We start from the raw sequence: 10,272 nt of genomic DNA on the forward strand, positions 1-10,272 counted from the left end.
CCATACTCGACCAGAAGTGCGGGACTAGGATTTAGAATTGACGGGCATTCCTCAAAAAAGGTATTTATCCACTTTTAATTATCTGAAGATTTATGATTGAATGAAATTTTGTACCTGAATTTTGTAGCGTTTTCATTGAACAAAATAGTATAAGAAAGTTTTTACTGGTCTTTACTGTTATGCTGCCCAAAACTACTAAAACTTTGAATGAGCTAAATTGTTTGAAGTTGAGCTACAGGTTTCCTTCTCATTGTTAATTTCATTTAATCAGAATCAAACAATATGTCAAAAGTTTCAAATTAGCCTAAAAATGAATATTGTGCCGTATAACGAAAAAGACCCTTTTCATAAATAATTCCATTGAATCAAAAAGTCCAATAATCACTCACACCAATTCCGTATAGAGGATAGTCGTTATCAATCATTAACCATCCCGTAGCGTCCGCATTTACCATCGACAAGTCCAAGCCATGCCTCAGCAACACCTGCTCTACTTTCTTGGTCCTTTCTGGGTCTGGATTTGCGCTTCTGGAAAGCACAATCGCCATCTGATCTCTCAAGCCAAAACTATCTCCAATACATATTTTACACATGTAGATTAAAGCAAAGTCTTCGTCCAGATGCAAAAGGTAGAAATTTGGCTGCTGAAAAGGGCTCTTTTAAACATAATTGGAATATATCTGGTGAACAAATTCTTTTCAATAAGACCTTCAAACGGTCTCAAATCATAACAAGGGTAGCCGGTTACTGTGGAAGTAGCACAAAATGTTCGACTATACTCTTAGAAAAAACATCAAAAATTTCTTTTTTCAAATTGTCGTTTTTTTTGGCGCGGTGCGATAAAAGAACCAAAAAGAAAAACTAGAGCTTAGGCATATTCGACAGTCATTGTAAAAATAGCAAATTGGAATTTTTTTTCGATTAAATACTAGGAAAACAAACAAAATCAAAAACTACTTCAAATATTTTTTTTCAAAGTTTTTGGTAGTTTTTCAAACTTTTTGATTCCAAAAATGCGCTGATCTTATCAAAAAAAAACTAATCTTACTCGAGTAAAACTAACTTCTTATGCCTTAAGTTAAACTATTTTAAGCTTTACTTCAGTAAAACTCAGTTTATGCAAAAAAGTTTACAAAAAACTAAAACACGCCCGAATACAAAATTTTTCCCAATTTTTCAGTTGGTCGAAAACACTCACCCAAAAATGTTTTAAAATGAAGACGACCATAAAAATCGAAAGTTATGTGAAAAGTCTTTCTCTAATAATTCCCTGTTTGTAAAATCTATGACTAGCATTTTTTCAATCCAGCTTTTTTTAATATTATTATTTGGCTGTTGTCGAAAGTAAACACCCGTAAGAAAGTACCTAGTAACTCAAAACCGGAGGTCCTAATGTATTGGCAGATCTAGGTTTTTCTTGAGCGGAGCGGACTTTTGAAAAAATTTTAAATTTAAAGGAAAATTTTAATCAAAAACAGCGTTTATTCGGCACGAGCTACTCTTGTAAAATGGTATATATTGGCACCTTCAGAATTTTTTTAAGGTTTGGTCGGCCTAGGCGGACCCTTTGCTTGGCGTGGGGGTCGAATCCGTGAACATGTTTTTTAAACGATGTGATGAACACCTCAAGCTTCTAAATGTTGACTGAAACGTTGAATGAAGCTATCTTTCTTAATCAAAACTTTATATTAATTGTTCTCTGCTTGGGGCATACAAAAAGCAGCACTTCAAAAAAAAACAGTTTCGAAGCATTTTTGAAAAAAGCTGTCTGAAAAACGAAAAGAAAGGCTATTTTTGTGTACTCTGGACTAGGTGAAAAGATCAGCCCAAGATTGACTTTTTGCAGATTTGCTGATTTATAGCCTAAGTTTTGTCAGCAAAAAACTTTGATTGAATTTACCTTTTATGGAAAAAAAAAACAAAGATAATAGATTCTCAAATTATTTCTCGAAAACTCCGAATTTGTGTTTGAAACAAAAACCAGCTTGCTTTATTTTCATTTAAAAACAAAATTCAAAAAAGGAAACGTTGAATCCGAGCCCTGTCTTGATACGTATTATCATGCGAAAAGAAGGCACTTGTAAAAAAATGTTAGGCCATGAAAAGACAAAACAGCCCTTTAGTCTGGGAATCAAATTGTCATCATTTTCTGGACCAATGAAACAGAAGCCACCGCCGCAGTAATAGCGATCTTTAGCATGGATGAATTCTCCTTTTAAGGAATTGTCTTGCCATCGTTTGTACAGATTGATCTTAGCTGATTCACACTTATACTGAATACTAAGGAACTTCGGGTAACAGTTCGTTTTTGTTAGTTTGATGCAGTAGACTGAAAGAAAAGTCAAATTAGGACTCAAACTCAAAAATCGAACAAGACTGCTCGTATCAGGGCAAAGCCCTGAATGTTCCGACTGCCTTTTGAGGTTTAAGGAGCAGTAATATCATTCAAAAATTAAATGAAATAAAAACAAAATGAAATTTTTTCTCTAAAGTTTGAAATTTTTTGATGAATATCATCCACCCACACGCCATATAAAGCGCAAAGGATAAATTTCGATCTTCGTAACAAATGAATTATGGCAAATAAGCTTCCTTCAACCAATTTGGAACGATTTCTAAGATGGATTAAATCTCCGCTCACGCGTTAAAAGCGCTAGTTATATCGCTCGTTAATTATCCCAAATTGGTCAAAGTGGCAATCTTTGAACCCCCATAACTTTACAAAAAATGGTCACAGGTCAAATATCTTTTCAAATTTGAGCTCAGGACAACGATACTTTAGGAATTTTATTTAAAAATTCCGTCAAAAATGGCTAGTTAAAAAGTCGAAATTTGTTTGAAGAAAAAAAAAACCCACCCCGAGCACAAATATTCCTTTACTTTCGTATCGAAAGTCGGAACAACAAGAACGTGACTTTCGCTTACAGCGGATAAAAGACTCTCCTTAAAAAAGGACAACCTAGGCGCCTAAAAAGGTCATTCCATGATACAGATATATAGCATCCATTTTGACACTCGAACTCTGAGAAATCTTTTGAAAAAAAAAAAACGGTGGGCGCAAGTAAAAACTAATTTTGAGTGGGCTTCAGAAACGGAGGCGGAAAAATAAGCAGAATGACGCAAAATCAGAAAGGGTCTAAGAGCAGAAAAACAGGAAAATATTGCTTTTTATAGGCTAATATATAAATACATCTAATAGAATCGTCAATACTACAAATAAAATGAATAAAGTTTGCTTAAATTGGGTAATGTCATCAAGTTTTTTTTTTTTAAAATTAATTTTTTTTGATAAAGGTTCCCAATTTGTGTTTAAAATAAATTTTCAGTGGTAATATTGAGGATTCTAAAGCTATTTTTACCGAAAAGCAAGTTTAATTCAATGGTTCTTTGTTTTTCTGCTTCTTTTCGGACCATTCTGCACGTTTTCTTGTTTTTCGGACCATTCTGCACGTTGACCTAAAAATTAAAAGGACATCAGTATATGCTCACCGAGGCCACGGGTATAGCAGATACCGATATGCTTTTTTGAAAATCTGATGTTTATCAAGGAAAACGATCTACATTTAGTGTTTTTTCCTGGGAGCCTATGAAATGCTGGGTCTATCTCTTTTACCAGACCGACTTTTTACCAGAGCACACTGCAATAATTCAATTAGGATAAATATAAATTAGTGGAAGATACGATAAGAAGGGTTACATAGCAGTATTTAGACATCCGCATATTCCGACTCGTCAGTATTTAGACAAATACTGTTTCAACCAATCAGAATCGAGACAAAGAAGAAATGATTAAATAATTACGACTTGTTTTGGATTGTTCATGTCTTTTCTCGATTCTGATTGGTTGAAACAGTATTTGTCTAAATAATGACGAGTATTAATACGCGGTTGCCTAAATACAGGCTGCACTCCGATAAGAAGGCAGTTAGAACAAACAAAACTTCGCGGAGCAACCGTCAAGTTCGTCTTTAACGACTAAACGGCGTCAGCACATCTGTCATTCAAAATTGTTTATCGAGTCTGGTAAAATTTCTGGTAAAAAGTGGCCCACTTGCGAAAATTTTGCAGTTGGCGGAAAAGGAAAAAGCCGTAATTCATCGTCTAATAAGTAGATTGGTCTAAGAGCAGAAAGGGTCCAAAAGCAGAACAACAAAAAATTAATAACTTTTACTGATTAAAACGGGAAAATTGATAGAACAATTATCAGAATCGTCAATAATACCAAGAAAATGATTAATTTGTTCATGAATTGAATTAATTCATCAATTTTTTTTTATTGAATTTTTGAAAAAAGATCTAGAATAATTTACTCAAATTATGCATACAATATTCGTTTCTTTGGTAATATTGGCTATTATAATGCTTGATTTACCGATCAGCTTATAAAAGTTTTAAAAAATTTTGCTCTCAGACCCATTCTGCGCTTAGACCATTCTGCTCATTGACTGGCCACCTTCAGAAACAAAGCTGAAACTTAATTTTTTAATTGGATTAAAATAGGGCACCCAAGGAGTGCGGTCTATATTTAGACAGCTGCGTATTCATACTCGTCAGTAAGAAGACATTTACCATATTAACAAATGAGAACCGAGATGAGAAATCAAATTTACGAAATAAATAATTATTAATTATTCATTTCTTCCTTGTCTCGATTCTGATTGGTTAATACAATATTTGTCCAACTACTCACGAGTCTGAACACACGGTTGACTAAATACTGCTATGAACGGTGGCATGTCACCGAGCCGAATACCCGGACAGCCGAAAAATAAATTCGTTCCCGGATAGCCGAAAAACAAATTTGTTCCCGGATAGCCGAAAAATAAATTCGTTCCCGTATAGCCGAAAAATAAATTCGTTCACGGATAGGCGAAACTTTGGATCGACTCAACAATTTTCACCCCTTCTTGTACATCGTTTTCCTATTTAGGGTACCCTCTTTCTGTACCCCCCCCCCCCCCCCCCCCATACACACACACTTATCCCATCATTCTTCCTTACCCTACTGCCAATTAACCCCGTCCCATACCCAAGTTTACCCCACCACGTCCCCCCATCCCCCTCCCGGCAGGCAATAAAAACGGCTCTTTTCCAGTTCCCCTCCCCCACCTTTCAAAATACCGAGTTTTATGTTTGTTTTACGAGTTATTACGGCTAAATGCGTGATGTTACGCTGTAAAGTATGAAGAACAAATTTTCATTGCGTTATGACAAGATTAAATAAGCTTTTCAAAGTTGAATTTGAAAAGGGGGACTGGAAAAGAGCCATAAAAACTATTAAGTGCCCCCAACCGAAAGTATTATCGATTATAACGCCGTTTTTGGGGTTTTTTGAAAAATTTTGACCAAAAATTGCGTTTTTCAGCGCGTGCCCCCTTCAAAATTTGCATTATTGAAAAATTTTAGGGTTTGTCGGCCGAAAATGGATATCATAAAACATACCAAAGAGGGAACTTTTGGTTGACTAATTCAATGAGAGTAAAAGTATTAGCCAATCAAATCTCTGAAAAATTTTTGGAATTTTGTTAGCTAACAGGCTGCAAAGTTTTGAGGCATTTTTTGTCCAATCAAAACTTGTCTCATTTTATTGAAGAGTTTACTGATTTAATTAAATTAAAATGGGAGGTATTTAGGTTTTTTCGGCTATCCGGGAATGCGGCTCTGTGGGTGCGCACCCTATTAACCGGCATCTAAGCAGCAGAAAAACTGTTTTTTTTGTTATACGGCTAAAAATATAAAACTGTTAATTGAGATTCTGTTTTCATTCAACGCGCTTCTTGCATGTTTCTTCTTGCTGATTTTAATTTTAACCAATCAGATATGAGCATGATGATCAAATTTTCAAAATGGTTAAAAAAATGGTGACTGTCCGATTAGCATAAAGCTGGACTAGCGTAAAATTTTATAAACACGAAGAAGTCGACAAGCATAATTTTGATGACTGTATTTCTCAGAAACACAAAACCAGAATAATCTGCTCAAATTGAATCTTGTTTTTCTGAGAAATTGAAATGTAAAAATAAGCAAACAACAAGCAAACGAAAATTCAAAACCAAGTTAACATTTTCGAATTTGTTCTTGGGGAGGATGTTAAGTTGCTTTACAAACTTAATTCAAACTGAGAACTGGGGCCGAAGATCGGATCTCTTTAACCCACCCGGGTTGAACAAAAATGCTAGTCAACAATTTCCATATATGGAAAATGCTAGTCATACACTTTTCATGCAATTCCATAAGTACAAAAAAATGCATGAAAGGTCTATGATTAGTATTTTTTCATATATGAAAGTTGTATGACTAGCATTTTTCCATAAACCAAAAATATTGATTTTTTACATTTTAATTTCTCAAAATTTTTTTGGTTGTGTTAGTAACCGAACACAAATGTCATACACCTTGGTTACTCAAACGTAGTAACCAAAGGTTTGGCCGTCTCGCATTATAAATGCATAGGAAACAACTTGAATGTTTTAATTCTGTCTCACACAAATATTATAACGAAAATAACGAACTTTTAAATTTTGGCAAAAATTTTCAAAGATGGTTATTTTTAAAATTTGAATTTTTAAATTACCAGTCATTGATCAAGGGATACAAAAAAAACATACAAAAGAAAGAGAAAATTTAAGCGTTTTTGAAAAAAGTTATAAAGAGAAAAGGAAAAAAGTCAATATTAGTATATCCAGGACTTGTTTGAATAAAGCTTGTTTGAATACCAAAATCAATTTGCGGTTGAAAAAACACAAAAAAAAATTTGGGGGCAATTTCAAAAATACTTTGAAAATTTTTTGTCGTCGCCATCAAAAAAATGCTAGTCGTACAATTACCATATATGGAAATTGTATGACTAGTGTTTTTTTTCAGAGCACAGAAATGAAAAAATGTCAAAGTTTTCAGTTGTAGCAGCTCAAACGACGCTTAAATATTTTGCCAGCAGTTGAATTGATTGTTCAAAGCTTTTTTTTCACAAACTTTTTTTTTTAAAATGCTAATCATACAATTTCCATATATTGTGGTGGTAGTGAGTAGACCACCTAAGATAGAGCACGTTATACCTTATTACTATTAATGTTAGAGATCATTTGAATAACACTAATTAAAGACCTGTCAATCACGTTGGTTGTTCTAACAACTTGATGGTGCTAAAAACTGAGACTCAATCTTCGTTAACTATTGAGAGATTATAGTTATCTTCTATTCCTTGATCCATACTTACTTACTAAACTTTACTATTAATTCAACTATATTGTTAGTCTAGTTTTCAGATAAGATTTAGGGATTATCACATGGCGCAGCCAGCAGTTTCTTCTTCTGAAGATAGGACAAAACTGCTAGGTGTCCCTTCATTTTGGGGCAAACCGTCAGCCGAACCTCTTTATCCTTGGGAGGTGTGGATAGGCCAATTTTTCCTTGCCGTATCACTCAAATAAAATTGTGACCCGAATATCCTACTTCCAGAACCGGCAAAAGTACACGACAACCCCCCACCAAGACCTGAACAGATTCTAAATTCAGAAACGGCAGAAGAAGCGGACAGCAGAACCGCAAGAAATGAAGCGGCAATCAGGAAAACAAACGAAGCGAACGAAGAACGAACAAATAAGGGACCCAAAATAAGTCCAAATGTATACTATCACGAAGCAGATGCAAGGTTTAAGTCGAGATTATTCTTCGCCTTGGGAAACGAAGGGAAGAAAAGATTCCTCCAACAACATGCACATATCAACCTAAACACAGTAAAATTCAAATTCTTCCACGACGCTTGCGAACAACTATTCAAACGTGAAAAGAATTATATCATAGAAAGGATGCAAATGTACAACGCATCGCACGGGGACAAGGAAAGCCTCGAATCATTTTACCTCCGCCTAGCAGGACAAGCTTCAACATGTGTATGGACAGAGAAGATAGAGAAGGTAGTCATTCGCGACATTTTTATTGCAAAAATGAGATTCTCTGACATACTAAGAGAACTTTGCATTAGACCAGGAGCCACAGTAGATGATACCCTCAAATCGGCATTACTTCAGGAGAAGGGATACGTGACAGCGAGTACTCTCCAAAGGCAGAACCCATCTACAATGAGCAATTCAGCGAACTTCACAAACTCATCCAACCAGTTTCGGGTCAAACAAGAACCACTGATGTCCATCCAATCGAAGAACAATGTCCAAAACAGAATGAATAGAGCGCTAGGGAAAGGAAATTTCAAACCCAAAAACCAGCAAGACCAGTCAAACACTCAATCTAAACCATGTTATTTCTGGGGAGAAGATTCACACCTCTCACAAATCTAAATGCCAAGCCAGAGGAGCAACATGTAGAAATTGTGGAAAAAAGGTACATTTTGCGAAATGCTGCAACAGTAATCAAGTGGCCAACGTCGAAAAACCAGATCCGGACGAAGAACAGGACTGCAACTTCATAGATTCAGACAGTGAAGAGAACTACTCAGTCCTAAAAATCTCAGAAATATCACTACAAACGGAAACAGTCATGAATCTAGAAGTTATCAACTCTGCAACGGGGAAAACTAAGTGTCTAAGAACAACGCTAAAAACAAGAGGCTCACTATTTAGCGCCACCATTGACACCGGAAGCCCAGCATCATTTGTAAGCAAACGTACAGCAGAAACTCTGTTTTCAGAAAGACCCCAACGCAAAGATCATATTACTAGATAAGAATCCGTTATCCACAACGTACGTAGATTACAACCATAAACCGATAAAACTCTTCGGATTACTAGAAATTGACATTTACTCAAATGGATGGAAACTACAAGGAGCTAAATTTTTAATTTCCGAGAATAGAACGAGATGTTTATTAGGCTTAGACATCCACCCAGACCTGAGAATAGTAACAACTCAACTCAAACCACCCAAAAATTCAATAAATGCAATTTCAGAAGAGCAAGAAAATGAATCAGCCGAATGGACCTTTTGGAGGAACAAATTCACTAAGAAATAAAATGATGTATTCCATAGACTGGGGCGCTCAAAGAACCACAAGGTATTCACGTCATTCAAATCACCATTGATCCCAATTCAGGAAAAGGGTAGAAGAGTGCCAATCCATATTCAAACCAAAGTGGGAGCGGAAATTAAGAAACTCATAAAAGAAGGCCACATAGTAAAACTTGATAAATGCACAAGTGATCATTTCGTAGCTCCAGTAGTTATAACAGCAAAAAAGGACGGCACAGTGAAATTAGCAATGGACGCAAAACCAATGAACTCACAGATCTACAAAAATACATTTCAGATGCCAATCTATTAGAACTACTCGACTCAGCAGCCCAAACAATTACAGCCAATACAGAGGGTACGGTCTGGTTTACGTCTTTAGATCTAAAGTACGCATTCAGCCAACTCCTGTTAGACGAATTCGTGAGCAAACACTGTAACTTCAGCATCGTATGCGGGGAATTCACCGGAACGTACAGATTCAAAACCGGATTTTATGGATTAACAGACATGCCAATGGAATTCCAGAAGGCAATGGACAACACAATCCACGGAATTCAAGGAGTCTTCTGTTTCTTAGATGACATACTAATAGAATCAAAAGGTTCAGTCAAAGAACACAATGAAACAGTTGACAAAGTTCTGTCAAGGTTAGACAAAGAAGGATTTGCGCTAAAAACTCAGCAAATGTGAATTTTCAAAAACTAAATTAATCTGGCTGGGATTCGAGATAGATGAGACAGAAGTGAGACCAAAACACTCGAAGATAGAAGCAGTAATGGCATTACAACCGCCAAAATCTCTGAAACAACTGAGATCATTCATGGGCATATTAAATCACATGTCCAGATTCATACCCAACCTCCAAAAACACACCGAACCACTACGCCCATCATTGAAGGCGGATAACAAAGAAAAATTCATTTGGAGTGAAGAAGCAAACAATGCATTTCAAAAAACCCTTGAACTAATCGCCAACATAACAAAAATGCACCATTACGATGCCAACAAACATTGCAGGATTAAATGTGACGCCAGTCACAAAGGATTGGGGGCTGCATTAGAGCAAGAATTGGAACCGGACAAATGGGTACCAATCGCATTCACATCAAGATTTTTGAATGCAGCTGAACAAAAGTACAGCACTAACGAGCTCGAACTACTCGCGGTGGTATGGTCATGTGAATTCTTTAGAAACTATTTATTGGGAAACCAATTCCAAATATTAACCGACCACAAGGCCATAATCACAGCAATAACAGAAAATTGGGGCAACAAAACATACCAATCTAGACTGACCAGATGGGC

This window comes from Symsagittifera roscoffensis, chromosome 2 (genome assembly GCF_963678635.1).
Source record: "Symsagittifera roscoffensis chromosome 2, txSymRosc1.1, whole genome shotgun sequence".
NCBI lineage: Eukaryota > Metazoa > Xenacoelomorpha > Acoela > Convolutidae > Symsagittifera > Symsagittifera roscoffensis.